The 16,826-nt window shown below is 42.4% G+C and overlaps 1 protein-coding gene across 2 annotated transcripts in view; it reads left to right on the forward strand.

The window, feature by feature from the left end:
- The first annotated feature begins 4,049 nt into the window (after positions 1-4,049).
- LOC110533955 (gamma-aminobutyric acid receptor subunit alpha-3-like) overlaps positions 4,050-16,826 on the forward strand; it is a 154,233-nt gene continuing 141,456 nt past the window's right edge. For both annotated transcript variants that reach the window (XM_036990375.1, XM_036990376.1), the window contains exon 1: positions 4,050-4,316. The gene's annotated coding sequence lies outside the window, so the exon portion shown is untranslated. The remainder of the gene's footprint in view (positions 4,317-16,826) is intronic.

Genomic DNA, 16,826 nt, shown 5'->3' on the forward strand with positions numbered 1-16,826 from the left:
GTTTCGGTTTTTGTTATTTCACGTTGTTATTTTGTATTTTTCTGTGTTCTATTAAAAGTATCATGAACACTTACCATGCTGCGCATTGGTCCTCCGATCCTTCCTACTACTCCTCGCCTGCCTGGATACCACGAAATTGGGGAGAAAAAAAGGGGTAAAAAAAAAAAAAAAAAGCCTATCAACTCCTAAGATTAGGCTGGTGTAACCGATGTGAAAAGGCTAGCTTGTTAGCGGGGTGAGCGCTAATAGCGTTTCAAACGTCACTCGCTCTGAGACTTAGTAGTTGTTCCCCTTGTTCCTCTTGCTCTGCATGGGTAACGCTGCTTTGAGGGTGGCTGTTGTCAATGTGTTCCTGGTTCGAGCCCAGATAGCTCCAATAGTATATGAAATACAAATCGTATAGAGAGAAATAGTCCTATAATTAAAAAAAAAAAAAAAAAGCCTATCAACTCCCAAGATTAGGCTGGTGTAACCGATGTGAAAAGGCTAGCTTGTTAGCCTACAACCTAAAACTTCTTACCTGGGAATATGGAAGACTCATGTTAAAAGCTTTCAGCTTTCATATGTTCTCATGTTCTGAGCAAGTAACTTAAACGTTAGCTTTCTTACATGGCACATATTGCACTTTTACTTTCTTCTCCAACACTTTGTTTTTGCATTATTTAAACCAAATTGAACATGTTTCCTTATTTATTTGAGGCTAAATTGATTTTATTGATGTATTATATTAAGTTAAAATAAGTGTTCATTCAGTATTGTTGTAATTGTCATTATTACAAAAAATAATAATAATAATTGTCTGATTAATCGGTGTCGGCTTCTTTTGGCCCGCCAATAATCGGTATCGGCGTTGAAAAATCATTATCGGTCTACCTCTAAATTACATCTCAGAAAAGCCACTATGTCTTAATACTGGAGGTGTTCATTTTGTGGCTTACTACATGGTAAGCACCTTTGCGGAAACTAACTCTGAATCATGAACAATGTGTCTTTCCTGTTCATCGCAAAGCAACCGCCATGTTCTGTACTTCTCTCTCTCTCTCTGCCACAGAGACGATGACTAACATTCCCTTTACATCACTGTGCGCTAAATTCATAAATCAATACCTTGCGTCAACTCCTTTCCAGGAAGTAAAATAAGGCTGGACTTTGAGGGAGAGACAACAGTGTATAATGTAGCGAAGGTGTGTGTCATCAAGGCAATCAGCACTTTGCTTGGAACCAGTCTCTTATAAAGGCCAATGATTTATGCTCCAGCATACTGCGATTGAGTTCCCTGTGCATTTAAAAGTGGTCAGAATCAAACGCGTTCCGCTTGTCCGTTAGAGCGATCCTTCCTCCTGTCACCTGGTTCTAGCAGTAGAAATGTGGTCAGCTCTGATCTCTGCCCAGAGGTGTGCAGCATGAAAAGCAGCCCAGAGAACCCATAGGCAAACACAGGAGGAAAAGCTCCTCTGACCTTTTGAGACAGCAATGTGCTCTTGAAGATTTCGAGGTTTGGATCGAGTCAGTGAGTCGACTCACTTCAGAAAATGACCCCGTCATCTTAAAATCTCGCTCTCATGTCACCTCGGCTGTACTATCACCTATTTGCCACACTGCTTTGAGTGGAAGGCTCGGTCCGCCATAACTACCTATTGGAAGCCAATGCTATCTGCTGTCCTAAATAGATTTTCAACAGTCCTTTGATTACACTGAGAAACAAGGCCAAACACATGATTAAGCCTTTCAAATCAATGTCAAGAGGAATACGTTTTATTTTTGGAAGTCTGCATCCATCTCATCCCAGTGACAATCTCTTTGATTTGCACTGATCTTTCAAAAATGATGTTTGATCAATAAAATGAGAGAGAAACAGCCCATCTTGGGTGAACTTCAGCACAATCAGACTGCCGAACCAAATGTAGTGCCAGGTACAATACATTTCAGAAGTAGTTGACGGGGTTCAAGGGTCTGTAGTAAAATAATGACTAAATAAACAGACTGGAGGCGTACAGAAATATCAACACAATAGAGCTACAATACAAGTATTTGTCAAATTAGCTAGAAAGTTAAACTCGGTTACTCTTATTAAACCTAGATTCCCTTATACACTCTTAGTGAAGAGACATCAAAACTATGAAATAGCACCTGGAATCATGTAATAACCTAGAACGTGTTAAACAAATCAAAATAGATGTCATGTTTTAGATTCTTCAAAGTAGCCACCTTTTGTCTTGATGACAGCTTTGCACACTCTTGGCATTCTCTCAACCCGCTTCACCTGGAATGCTTTTCCAACAGTCTTGAAGGAGTGCCCACATATCCTGAGCACTTGTTGGCTGCTTTTCCTTCACTCTGTCGGGTGTCGGGATGTCGGGTGATTGTGGAGGCCAGGTCATCTGATGCAGCACTCCGTCACTCTCCTTCTTGATCAAATAGCCCTTACACAGCCTCGAGGTGTGTTGGGTAATTGTCCTGTTGAAAGACAAATGATAGTCCCATTAAGCGCAAACCACATTGGATGGCGTATTGCTGCAGAATGCTGTGGTAGCCTTGCTGGTTAAGTGTGCCTTGAATTCTAAATAAATCACATAACAGTGTCACCAGCAAAGCACCCCCACACCATCACACCACTTCCTCCATGCGTCACAGTGGGAACCACACATGCGGAGATCATTCGTTCACCTGCTCTACGTCTCACAAAGACAAGGCGATTGAAACCAAAAATCTCAAAATTTGGACTCCAAAGGGCAGAGTTCCACCGGTCTAATGTCCATTGCTCGTGTTTCTTGGCCCAAGCAAGTCTCTTCTTCTTATTGGTGTCCTTTAGTAGTGATTTCTTTGCAGCAATTCGCCCATGAAGGCCTGATTCACGCAGTCTCCTCTGAACAGTTGATGTTGAGATGTGTCAGTTACGTGAAGCATTTATTTGGGCAGCAATCTGAGATGCAGTTAACTCTAATGAACTTAGCCTCTTCAGCTGTGGTAACTTTGGGTCTTCCTTTCCTGTGGCGACTGCACTTGGAGAAACGTTAAAAGTTTGAAATTTTCCAGATTGACTGACCTTCATGTCTTACAGTCATGATGGACTGTAGTTTCGCTTTGGATATTTGAGCTGCTCTTGCCATAATATGGACTTGGTCTTTTACCAAATAGGGCTCTCTTCTGTATACCACCCCTACCTTGTCACAGCACAACTGATTGGCACAAACACATTAAGAAGGAAAGAAATTCCACAAATGAACTTTTAACAAGGCACACCTGTTAATTGAAATGCATTCCATGTGACTACCTCATGAAGCTGGTTGAGAGAATGCCAAGAGTGTACAAAGCTGTCATCAAGGCAAAGGGTGGCAACTTTGAAGAATCTCAAATATAAAACATATTTTGATTTGTTTAAAACTTTTTGGGTTACCACATGATTCCATATGTGTTATTTCATAATGATGAAGTATACACTATTATTCTACAATGTAGAAAATAGTAAAAAAAAAAAATTTAAAAAACACTTGAATGAGTAGCTGTGTCCAAACTATTGACTGGTATGTAGCCTAACTGGATTTTGTGCATAATGAAGCAATATGGGACATGGGTCAGGGCAGAACATTGTCTGAGGAAAGCCAATGTGCACGCCTGTTTGGACCATATCAAGTTGATGGAGAAGACATAGGCAGTGTGTGGTGGCTGCTTCTAAACTGATGATGAAAGTTAGTTAAAACGCATAGGCTGAAGTGTTTGGTGGCAGTTTAGCTACTTACCCGAAAACATATTTAGCAATAGACATTTTAAAGTTGTTTTGTGACTGTTTTCCATATTAATTTAGGGAACATGTATGGTAGCAACAGTAGTTGAACATGTGCGCAAACAGTGTTTTTGGAGATACGAACCTGCTACTGTAGTGTCAGTTCGAGCATCAGTCTGCATCGAAACAGGTGAGCGAACAGAGCCTGCAACCGCCGTGAGCGGCATACCAGTGTTTATTGGTAACCGGTAGGCTACTCGGGAGCCCTCAGCGGATGTCCACTGTCACCGTGTGTACGTGATGAGGGACTACGGGTTTGAAACACACCTCTGGGGTGGGGGATCTGCTGGTAGCCAGCACCAATCTGAGAAGGGTAGAAGGAGGGGGCGGGAAGGTTAGTTTGAAGAGGGCAGGCTTTCCACGATGACAGCGCTTTCCCTCTCATCATTTCCCCGTAACAAAAAAAAAACACTTCAAAATCCAGTGGAATAAGAATTGCCGGAGAAATCAGTTGGGCCAAAACAGCGCCGATTGACGGAAAGAAAATCAAAAGTCGGAAGAAAATAAGAGCAAGAAGAAACGTTGTTTTCTGGTGAGACGGTGTGTTTTGTGTGTGTCTGGTTGTAAATCTGTTGTTGTCCAATGGTTTTGTGTATGTGTCAAGGAGGCATGGAACACCATCGTCGATATGATATACTGCAATGTTTCATTCACAAGCAACAACCTGCTGTTTGTGTTGTGCACATAATTGCATAAGGTAACAGGTCTCCCCTAGCCATAACGGCAGCGGAGAGAAGTGTAGGCTGCCTCGGCGTTGAGGTGTTGCTGATGAGAGAATGCGGTGCTATCATTAAATGAAAAAGGTGTATTTTTTAAAAGTGAGAAAATGCACATTTACCTTGCGGACAAGCCCATGTGTGATGTATTTACTCACCTACGTCGGGATATGTTGGTTTGATTTAGCCTACTCAGGACAGTGTATAATAAATAACTGGCAATGCGACAGCAACCCGAAGGCTGTAATGGTAGGCTACTTATCGTATTGAGAAATTAAACATATCTCTATTCTTTTCAATAGTTAGATAGCCTTTTCCATTGTGATTTTGTCAAATTATTGGAAACAACACAGAATCACTGAGCAGGCAGGATAGGCTACATAACCTTGGAATATATCGAAAATATTGCTGTTATCGAGGGTTACTCAAATGTCAGTGATTTATATTTAATCAAATTCTGCTCAATCAAACGCCATTATCAACTGGTATATTCACTGATAGGCTACTGTAATGGCATGTCAAAGATAGATCATGCTCTCCAAACTGTTCACGAACGAAAGAAAAGATAAATGAATAAGTTATGTCAAAGCGGGATGAAATTGAGTCAAGAGAAAACATATCTAATTTTAATGCAACGTAGATTTTCATCAAAGCACTCTCATCAATATTTGATTCAGAGGACCTACGTGCATCTGCTCACTGTGACTGAACACAAAGCTGTGCTGATTAGTTGCTTTAAAACAGGGTACAAGGCAATGATGCAGTTCATATACTGTGTGTGTGTTTGGGTTTGTGCATGTGTGAGTGCCTGTGTGCACAGTCAACTAAAATAGACTAAGTAAAAAATACAATATTGAATGGGTCAGAAATAGGCCTATGTGATCATTGTAGTTAAACTAAACTGAAGCCCCCAAAATTGGTGAGTGCAGATAAAAAAAAATCACATGAAAGATTTATAGTTACAACTTGCCAGTAAGCAAAATGACATTGAAAATATATTTTCCAGAAGTTGACAACACATTCATTTCAGTTGCTGAATGAAAGGTTAGAATACATATTTTCTGGATGTTGATGATGCTTAAAGTAGTCAACATACAGAATAAACCAACAGGCCACTTCCACTACAAAAACATTCTGAGTAACGGTCATAGATTTTCTCTTGCTATGACTGTGATATGTAGTTGTTCATCAACTTTAGTTGAATGCACTGACTGTAAGTCACTCTGGATAAGAGCGTCTGCTGAATGACCAAAATGTATATGTAAAACCAACACTTGCAAAGCATCATGATATTATTCAAATGAGCCCCGCCCCCAAACAAGTACACATTTGGTCGGTGCAGACCAGATCCAAATCTGAACTAATCATAGACGTCTAGAGAAGAATACAGTACAGTACAGTTTGGTTTAATTCAGTAGAGTACAGTTTAGTTCAGTAGAGTACATTAGAGTAAAGTAGGGTACAGTACACTATACTTTACTTTTCTTTACTTTACTGTACTTTAGTGTGCTCTACTGTACTATACTCAACTTTTTTTTTTACTTACTGTGTACAGTAATGTACTGTAATCTGCTGTGCTCTGCTGTACTGTACTGTGCTGTCCAAACTTGTGAATCATAGATGTCTACGATTGGTTCAGATCTGTTTGGGCTAAATCAAGGCCCGGTCCAGACCAAATCTGAACGTCTATGTTTGTGCCAAATGTAGACCGGTTCGGACCGGACCAAAAATATACTTGAAATCAAGGCCGTCCAGAGGACTAAATAAATACGTCCAAAAGATGCTTCCTGACGTCAAACGCTTAGTAGATTCACAGGTTTTTTTCTAGGAGGAGGATAATGGGGGTTTGTCTTCTGTAATGAACATGGCAGGTTAAGTGCTCTACAAAAGCAGCATAGTAAAATGGGTTGGCAGGCACTATTTCTGTCCTGCTTCAGAGCAGAACTCAGGCCTTACCTCGACCACAGGCCACCTAAGACAGAACACTGACCTCAGAGATGTCTGGTTCTGCTGCAGAGCAGAGCTCAGGCCTTACCTCGACCACAGGCCACCTAAGACAGAACACTGACCTCAGATATGTGTCTGGTTCTGCAGCAGAGCAGAACTCAGGCCTTACCTCGACCACAGGCCACCTTAGCCAGAACACTGACCTCAGAGATGTGTCTGGTTCTGCTGCAGACCAGAGCTCAGGCCTTACCTCGACCACAGGCCACCTTAGCCAGAACACTGACCTCAGAGATGTCTGGTTCTGCAGCAGAGCAGAACTCAGGCCTCACCTCGACCACAGGCCACCTTAGCCAGAACACTGACCTCAGAGATGTGTCTGGTTCTGCAACAGAGCAGAACTCAGGCCTTACCTCGACCACAGGCCACCTTAGCCAGAACACTGACCTCAGAGATGTCTGGTTCTGCAGCAGAGCAGAACTCAGGCCTCACCTCGACCACAGGCCACCTTAGCCAGAACACTGACCTCAGAGATGTGTCTGGTTCTGCAGCAGAGCAGAACTCAGGCCTTACCTCGACCACAGGCCACCTAAGACAGAACACTAACCTCAGAGATGTCTGGTTCTGCAGCAGAGCAGAACTCAGGCCGTACCTCGACAACAGGCCACCTAAGACAGAACACTGACCTCAGATATGTGTCTGGTTCTGCAGCAGAGCAGAGGAAAGGTTTCAACAGTTTGGAAAAGGCAGGGTAAAAAAAAATGTATGTCTATATACTTCCTTATGACCTTTTCCTCCTCCACACCATTCGTATTGTCTGAAGGTTAGATTGGACTGATGCTGTTAAAGTCCTTTCCTTATGAGGTCACAGGAAGAGGTGCTATACCTCTGACTTTAGTGAATTTGTTTACCGTTCCATCTCCCATCAACTCTACTTCTTTAGGCCCCTTTGCCTGCTCGTGCTGTTGTCTCCTTCCTACAAAGACAAACCCCTGCAATGCTTCAAATACAGACCGTACATGCTTTCATTGGACACAGCCTGTGTGTCTGCGCCACTTTCCCCTTCCATCTCTCTGTCCTGTGCTTTGCATGATACAGGGCTCACAACGAGATGACTTCCTCCCTGGACTCTGAGTGTGACCACAGGAAAAACGACTTGCCTCAGCCAGCTTCTTCATCTGCTCAGACATATGGAGCAAAGAGCCAGTGCACAGCTAGGCGGTCGAGGAGTGAGACATTCAGATTTACAGGTCCAGCAGGGAACATGGCTCTGTATGAGGAGGACAGATTTGAGAGAACAGAAAGTGGAGGAAGTAAGCTTTTTCTCTGAGACGCAGCTACTATTCACTGCTCCCTCATGACTCAGCAAGCTTGATCCCACTGAATTGGCATGTTTGGGAGGTCTCTGTGGAATGGTATTTCTCTGGATTTTTTGGGATATGAGCAAAATAAATAGGGCACGGGGGATGAGTTAGTTCGGGGTAATGAGTTAGAGCCGAGTTTCTGCTCTTTGTTTCTCCCTTTCTCTTTCTCCAAGGCTGATTCTCTATCTATGAAACTCCACCTGTAGGGTATTAGGGGGCGGAACACTGTTGTCATGGTGCTGTAAACAACTCACAACCACCAAATGAACACCGCATATTCTCTTCTCCATAGGCTCCTTTTGGAGATGGGGATGTCACTGTGCGCTTGAATCAAAAAACTATGGCAGAGCCTAACTAGAGGAGGCAATGGTACAAATAAAATATGATGATGATGACACTTGACAGGAGGTAAACTGGGCGAGCCCTTTCAGCATGGTGATGCTTCATCCCTCAGTTTGTGACTCATGGCAGAGGCTGAGGGGACAGATACAGTTGAAGTCAGAAGTTTACATACACCTTAATCAAATACATTTAAACTCAGTTTTTCACAGTTCCTGACATTTAATCCTAGTAAACATTCCCTGTCTTAGGTCAGTTAGGATCACCACTTTATTTTAAGAATGTGAAATGTCAGAAAAACAGTAGAGAGAATGATTTATTTCAGCTTTTATTTATTTTATTTCTTTCATCACATTCCCAGTGGGTCAGAAGTTTACATACACTCAATTAGTATTTGTTAGCATTGCCTTTAAATTGTTTAACTTTGGTCTTCCACAAGCTTACCACAATAAGTTGGGTGAATTATGGCCCATTCCTCCTGACAGAGCTGATGTAACTGAGTCAGGTTTGCAGGGCTCCTTGCTCGCACACACTTTTCAGTTCTGCCCACAAATTTTCTATAGGATTGAGGTCAGGGCTTTGTGATGGCCACTCCAATACCTTGGACTTTGTTTTCCTTAAGCCATTTTGTCACAACTTTGGAAGTATGCTTGGGGTCATTGTCCATTTGGAACACCCATTTGCGACCAAGCTTTAACTTCCTGACTGATGTCTTGAGATGTTGCTTCAATATATCCACATCATTTTCCCTCTCAAGATGCCATCTATTTTGTGAAGTGCACCAGTCCCTCCTGCAGCAAAGCACCCCCACAACATATTTTTATTTTACCTTTATTTAACTAGGCAAGTCAGTTTTGTTCAGGAACAGAACGACTGATTTTTACCTTGTCAGCTCGGGGATTCGATCTTGCAACCTTTCGGTTACTAGTCCAACACTAACCACTAGGCTACCTGCTGCCCCTACATGATGCTGCACCCCCGTCCTTCATGGTTGGGATGGTGTTCTTTGGCTTGCAAGACTCCCCCTTTTTCCACCAAACATAACGATGGTCATTATGGCCAAACAGTTCTATTTTAGTTTCATCACACCAGAGGACATTTCTCCAAAAAGTATGATCTTTATCCCCATGTGCAGTTGCAAACCGTAGTGTGTCTTTTTTTATGGCGGTTTTGAGCAGTGCCTTCTTCCTTGCTGAGCGGCCTTTCAGGTTATGTCGATATAGGACTCATTTTACTGTGGATATAGATACTTTTGTACCTGTTTCCTCCAGTATCTTCACAAGGTCCTTTGCTGTTGTTCTGGGATTGATTTGCACTTTTTGCACCAAAGTATGTTCATCTCTAGGAGACAGAACGCGTCTCCTTCCTGAGCGGTATGATGGCTGCTTGGTCCCATGGTGTTTATACTTGCATACTATTGTTTGTACAGATGAACGTGGTACCTTCAGGCGTTTGGAAATGGCTCCCAATGATGAACCAGACTTGTGGAGGTCTACAATTTTTTTGGCTGATTTCTTTTGATTTTCCCATGATGTCAAGCAAATAGGCACTGAGTTTGAAGGCAGGCCTTGAAATACATCCACAGGTACACCTCCAATTGACTCAAATGATGTCAATTAGCCTATCAGAAACTTCTAAAGCCTTGACATAATTTTCTGGAATTTTCCAAGCTTTGGAAGGCACAGTCAACCTAGTATATGTAAACTTCTGACCCACTGGAATTGTGATACAGTGAATTATATGTGAATTAATCTGTCTGTAAACAATCGTTGGAAAAATTACTTGTAATGCACAAAGTAGATATCCTAACCGACTAGCCAAAACTATAGTTTGTTGACAAGAAATTTGAGGAGTGGTTGAAAAATGAGTTTTAATGATTCCAACCTAAGTGTATGTAAACTTCCGACTTGTACAACTGTACATGCAGACCTGGGGACCTTTGGCAGGGATATGGGAGTGATTGAGGGGTGGGCAGGAGGAGGAGGAAGATGAGAAGCCAGGCTCCAGCCCAGTAAGACTCAAACTAGGAGGGACATAGATCAACCAGTCATTCCTTGCTTTGTCTCTTGTTTTGTGTGCTTCACTGCGCACACACATTGTCTAATTTAGTGCAGGACATAGAAGTCACAGACAAATTAAAAGTAATTCACTTTCATTGCGTACAGTGTACAGCATTAAGTTATACTTGTTTGTTTGTCTGTGCGTCTTGAATTAGCATTGAATCGTAGGGCATGGTTCAGGTGTGCTAATGAGATCCATGGCATTAGGTCTCTGCTGCTGCTGCTGTTGATATTTCAGTACGTGCAGTTTGTGTTTTCCCTGGAAGTGCTGTAGCTGAATCTGCCACGTAAACACATTTTGGCACACTCCTAATGTGAAGTGTTGTGATGGCTTCAAGTTATGTTCTGTGTGTGTGTGTGTGTGTGTGTGTCCTACCAACAACTTAGTGCTGAACTGATACTGTATGTACACTAACTAGCTAAACAGCAGGCTGAAAGAATATTCCTATCTTTGTCTCCAACACGATATAAATGGTCAGGGTTACTCACAGAACATTTCAGCGAAGTGTACCGTGTCTCTCAAAACCAGAAGTGGAATGACAGTTTGCAAATGTAGTTCAGTCAAATAGTGGTATGCTTTTGGGATTAAGAAACAGTGATATCATGCATGGATGGCAGTACTGTCCAACACTGTACTGTCAGCATGTAGGTTTAGGCTTCTCATCAGGAGAGAAGTCCATGCACTACAACACAGTGAGATGGTGTCCTGAAGGACACAATATGCTACAGGTGTTTTCACATAGATGGCATTGAACAGTCGATTCGCAGGTTGTTTGATTTGGTGCATTTTATCAAACAGATATTGTTGAATTTTAGAAGAGAGAGAAGTTAAAAACAGTAGTTATGAAAATGAAGTCAAAGTCAAATATGACGGCATGATGTCACAGCTTTGGCTTAATTTATCTTCTCCTGGCTTCTTTCACTCTCCCTTTCTCTCTCTCTCTCTCCCTCTCTTCCTCTGCTTCTTGTTGGCCCTAAAGTTTAAATGAGCTGGATCTGTCTTTCAGGGACGCAACATTCTAACCCACCATCCACTTTGGGCTTAAGGGCTCATCGTGCAATGATTAGTGGAGACCTGGGCCTTTTCTCCATTCAAGTCTTCTCTACGTCTCTCTCTGCACCCCTGTGGTCACAGTACATCTTGTTAACCAAGAGCCGACAAGTTCAGCCTCATATTTCGGATCTTCCCCTCCAACTACGGGAAAGTGATTAAACCGAGTTCACTTCTTCAACTCTTATTTTCTCTCTTACAGACAGAGGAGTCAATTTGTCGGTATGATTTATTAATCAACATCAGTTTCATCATTTACATTCATGCTATGAGGAGAGCTTAATTTCAAACGGTCTGCCAGAATGGTGCCACAAGGTGCCTAACACATGATCAAACTTTGAAAAGACAGAAAGTGATCAAATTAGACATACTAAATAGACATCGATATTATCAGTTGAGAGTAAACTGCAGGTGGGCCTTATTCAAGTGAGATATGCTGCCCCCACTCTAGAGTGGTGAAACTGATGTTGATTAATAAATCATACCGACAAATTGACTCCTCTGTCTGTAAGAGAGAAAATAAGAGTTGAAGAAGTGAACAGTAATGAGAGCAAAGGTCTGGAGAGAGTACCTGTCATGTTCCTTTATAGGGCATCTCAGTGACAGTAGTAATACGTTGTGACGTGTTGGGGCAGGTGATTGATGGTATTGATAGGCTGGGAGTCCCACCAGAGCCTAAGCAGCTTGTCTCATAGTCTCCCCATTGGTGTCTCCTGCTCATCCATAAGACCTGGCCATGACAGTTCTGGAACGGAATGAGGACTGTTGCTGTATGCTCTCTAGCTCCCTAGTTCCCCAGATCCCCTCTCTCTCCTCCTAAATCAGCATGTACACTACTGTTCAAAAGTTTGTGGTCACTTAGAAATGTCAGTTTTTTCAAGAAAAGCACATTTTTTGTTCATTAAAATAACATCCAATTGATCAGAAATACAGTGTCAACATTGTTAATGTTGTAAATGATTATTGTAGTTGGAAACGGCAGATTGTTGATGACATATCTACATAGGCGTACAGAGGCCCATTATCAGCAACCATCACTTCTATGTTCCAATGGCATGTTGTGTTAGCTTATCCAAGTTCATAATTTGAAAAGGCTATTGATCATTAGAAACCCTTTTGCAATTGTGTTAGTGTTGGTCAATTTCTTCAACAGATGATCAGGTCTATATAATTATCAAACATATATATTGGTAGTAGAAAGGAAACACAGACTCTTTGTTTAGGTATTAAAAAGTATCCTGTAGTAATACAATTGTAGGCAGAAGTTGGTACAGAGTACAGTATATGATAGCTCTCCCCAGGTTCTGCAAGGGGTCTAAGACAATCTGCAACTTATAAACTCAACAAAAAAAGAAACTTTCTCTCACTGTCAACTGTGTTTATTTTCAGCAAACTTAACATGTGTAAATGAACATAACAAGATTCAACAACTGAGACATAAACTGAACAAGTTCCACAGACATGTGACTAACAGAAAAGGAATAATGTGTCCCTGAACAAAGGGGGGGTCAAAATCAAAAGTAACAATCAGTATCTGGTGTGGCCACCAGCTGCATTAAGTACTGTAGTGCATTTCCTCCTCATGGACTGCACCAGATTTGCCAGTTCTTGATGTGAGATGTTACCCCACTCTTCCACCATGGCACCTGCAAGTTCCCGGACATTTTTGGGGGGAATGGCCCTAGCCCTCACCCCCCGATCCAACAAGTCCCAGACGTGCTCAATGGGATTGAGATCCGGGCTCTTCGCTGGCCATGGCAGAACACTGACATTCCTGTCTTGCAGGAAATCACTCACAGAACGAGCAGTATGGCTGGTGGCATTGTCATGCTGGAGGAACATGTCAGGTTGAGCCTGCAGGAGGGTACCACATGAGGGAGGAGGATGTCTTCCAAGTAACGCACAGCATTGAGATGGCTTGCAATGATAACAAGCTCAGTCCGATGATCCTGAGACACACCGCCCCAGACCATGACGGACCCTCCATCTCCAAATCGATCCCGCTCCAGAGTACAGGCCTCGGTGTAACGCACTTTCCTTCGACGATAAACGTGAATCCGACCATCAGCCCTGGTGAGACAAAACTGTAACTCGTCACTGAAGATAACTTTTTGCCGGGCCTGTCTGGTCCAGCGAAGGTGGGTTTGTGCCCATAGGCTACGTTGTTGCCGGTGATGTCTGGTGAGGACCTGCCTTACATACAAAAGGCCTACAAGCCCTCAGTCCAGCTTCTCTCAGCCTATTGCGGACACTCTGAGCACACATTCCTGGTGTAACTCGGGCAGTTGTTGTTGCCATCCTGTACCTGTCCCGCAGGTGTGATGTTCGGATGTACCGATCCTGTGCAGGTGTTGTTACACGTGGTCTGCCACTGCGAGGATTATCAGCTGTCCGTCCTGTCTCCCTGTAGTGCTGTCTTAGGCGTCTCATGCATCTACAGTCCTCATGCCTCCTTGCAGCAGGCCTAAGGCACATTCACACAAATGAGCAGGGACCCTGGGCATCTTTCTTTTGGTGTTTTTCAGTCAGTAGAAAGGCCTCTTTAGTGTCCTAGGTTTTCATAACTGTGACCTTAATTGCCTACCATCAGTAAGCTGTTATTGTCTTTATGACCATTCCACAGGTGCATGTTCATCAATTGTTTATGGTTCATTGAACGAGCATGGAAACAGTGTTAAACCCGTTACAATGAAGATCTGTGAATTTGGACTTTTACGAATTATCTTTGAAAGACAGGGTCCTGAAAAAGGGTTGTTTCATTTTTTGCTGAGTTTATAGCTCAAAAGCATGCTCGACCGTTCCTTTAAATTGCAGAATTAAAAAGCAATTTTGGACTGGCCAGTGTATTTATTTTCAAATACATGCAAATGAAAACTTACTTATCATGAAAGTTTGATTTAAAATAATTTGGACATCAGAGCAACCTCGAGGTAATCTTATTTGAGTCAGAAAAGGATGTTCATATGATAGGTAAGCTATATAAGACCTTGCGGAGAGCCTTTCCAAAATGCAATCACTTAGAATAATATATAAACTATTAGAACCAAGACTTAAAAAGAACTGGTGTTGGCACAAGAATGTAGGAGCATACCTAACGAAATTACAATTAATAAAAAAGTATGTCCAGTATAAACTAATGTACAATACATTCTATACAAGAGACAAAATTCACAAATTCTACAGCGCAAAGTCTTAAGTGTAAATTGAATAATGACTCAATAATCCATACTTTCTGGGAATGCTATAAAGTCCAAAAGTTATGGGCGGAGCTAGGAAGTTGGCTGTCAGAAGTATTACAATGTAAACATACTTTTAATCACTCTGTCTGAATTTTTCAAGACATGGATGGGGATGTTGTGAGAGTGTCACACCCTGATCTGTTTCACCTGTTCCTGTGATTGTCTCCACCCCCTCCAGGTGTCGCTTATTTTCCCCAGTGTATTTATCCCAGTGTTTCCTGTCTCTCTGTGCCAGTTCATCTTGTATGTTTAGGCAAGCCAACCAGCGTGTTTTTCCTGTGCTCCTTTTCTATTCTCTTTTTATAATCGTCCCAGTTCTAACCCCTGCCTGACTCTGGACTACTTTCCTGCCTGCTCTGACCTTGATTCTGCCTGCTCTTCGGTACCTATTGGACTCTGATCTGGTTTTGACCTTTTTGCCTGTCCATGACCATTCTCTTGCCTACCACTTTGGATTAATAAACATTGTAAGACTCCAACCATCTGCCTCCTGTGTCTGCTTCTGTGTCTCGCCTTGTGCCTTGATAGAGATACCCAATTGGCTGGACGATTCTCTTCTCGTCAATCACCCTGCCATTAACACAATGGAACATTTTTATGATTTATTACTGAAATATTGAAATAGCATGGGTGATTGAGAACAATTAAATTGGTACAATTTAAGGTCATGTGGAAAACAGTTAATAGGGATGGAGGTGTGTGTAACGGCTTTCTTCCGTCGAAGGAGAGGTGGACCAAAATGCAGCGTAGTTCGTGTTCAACATGTTTAATAAAAGATGATAACGTGAACACTATACAAATACAAAATAACAAACGTGGCAAAACCCAAAACAGTCCTATCTGGTGCAGAGAACACAAAGACAGGAAACCACAAACCCCAACACAAAACAAGCTACCTAAATATGGTTCCCAATCAGAGACAATGACTAACACCTGCCTCTGATTGAGAACTATATCAGGCCATACATAGAAACGGACAAACTAGACACACAACATAGAATGCCCACCCAGCTCACGTCCTGACCAACACTAAAACAAGGAAAACACAAAAGAACTATGGTCAGAACGTGACAGTGTGAGCATGCATGTCTGGGCAAAGGAGATGTAGTTATTGTTTGTGTGTATGATTCTACTTGGTATGAAAGAAAAGGAAAACACAAATAATTGTAAACAATTAGCAAGTTATGCCAGGTCTCAATGGGTCTGGTGTCAGCCTTACAGACCAAGCAGCAGAACATCCAGTACAGTGATTGCCCCCCTCTAGTGAGGCTCTGCTCTGTTTGCCACATTACGTTACACCACCAGTTTTGTAGAGGCTGTCCTCTGAGGACGTCTGATGGAGTGAGCATTTCATAAATGTGCTTGTTGACATTTGAGGCGAGGAGCATTAACCCACAGCCCCCCCCCCCCCCTCCCTCCCAGCCTCTTGCCCCCAATCCGTTGTGTTGTCATCCCCTTGCAGGCAGGCGCTGCCCACAGCTGCAGCTAAAGTTGCTGATGCTGCAGGTTAATGTAAAGGCAAGCTGCAAAATGGAAATGGCATTCCACTATGTACATTTGGGTCTGTTTTATTAAAGTGTTGCCTTTGGAGACCTTTGCCTCATGTTTCGCTCTTTTTAATGGGATTGCAGTTCTTTGCCTCAACGTGAGTGTTGTAAGGCTCTCTTCACAGCGTGATGTGAATTGAGTGGGTGTTTGGACATTCGATTAACCATCAAAGGGCTAACAAACGACTCAGCTCCTGTATATTTCAAGACTACCATTCATTTGAGTTGGGTTGTCTCAGTTGGAGAACTGTATCCTTTTATTTCGCAGCCAGGAACAAAATGTATAATGTGTGTCATGTAAATACATGCTCAGGCATATCACTCCAACAATACGGCTAGTTAGTCACATCAGTTTATCACTCCTCATCACCCTTTACGTGTACCAACATCCCCTATTAGGCAACATGCTTTTACAGTATTCCTAACTCACGTGCGATAATACAAAAATCTATAAATCAAAGCATCAATAAATACATTAAGTGTTGATGTAGCAGTGTCATCTGTGGTATGCTTGGCTAGTAATGGTCTGATGGAATGAAGCTATTTGGATTAGCTGGGGGAGCAACCTGGTCTCAGAGCATTTCTTATTTTTCTGTACGTAAATCCGAGACACTCCATTTAGTACGATATGTTACGTTTGTTTTGGTTACAAAATACAGATAGTTACTTAAGTAGGATGGTTGTTCTGGGTGGATGGGTAGGCGTATAACGCAAATGTCTAGCAACCCAAAGTTTGTGAGTTTGAATCTCGTCACGGACAACTTTAGCATTTTAGCTAATTG

Source organism: Oncorhynchus mykiss, chromosome 10 (assembly GCF_013265735.2).
Source record: "Oncorhynchus mykiss isolate Arlee chromosome 10, USDA_OmykA_1.1, whole genome shotgun sequence".
NCBI lineage: Eukaryota > Metazoa > Chordata > Actinopteri > Salmoniformes > Salmonidae > Oncorhynchus > Oncorhynchus mykiss.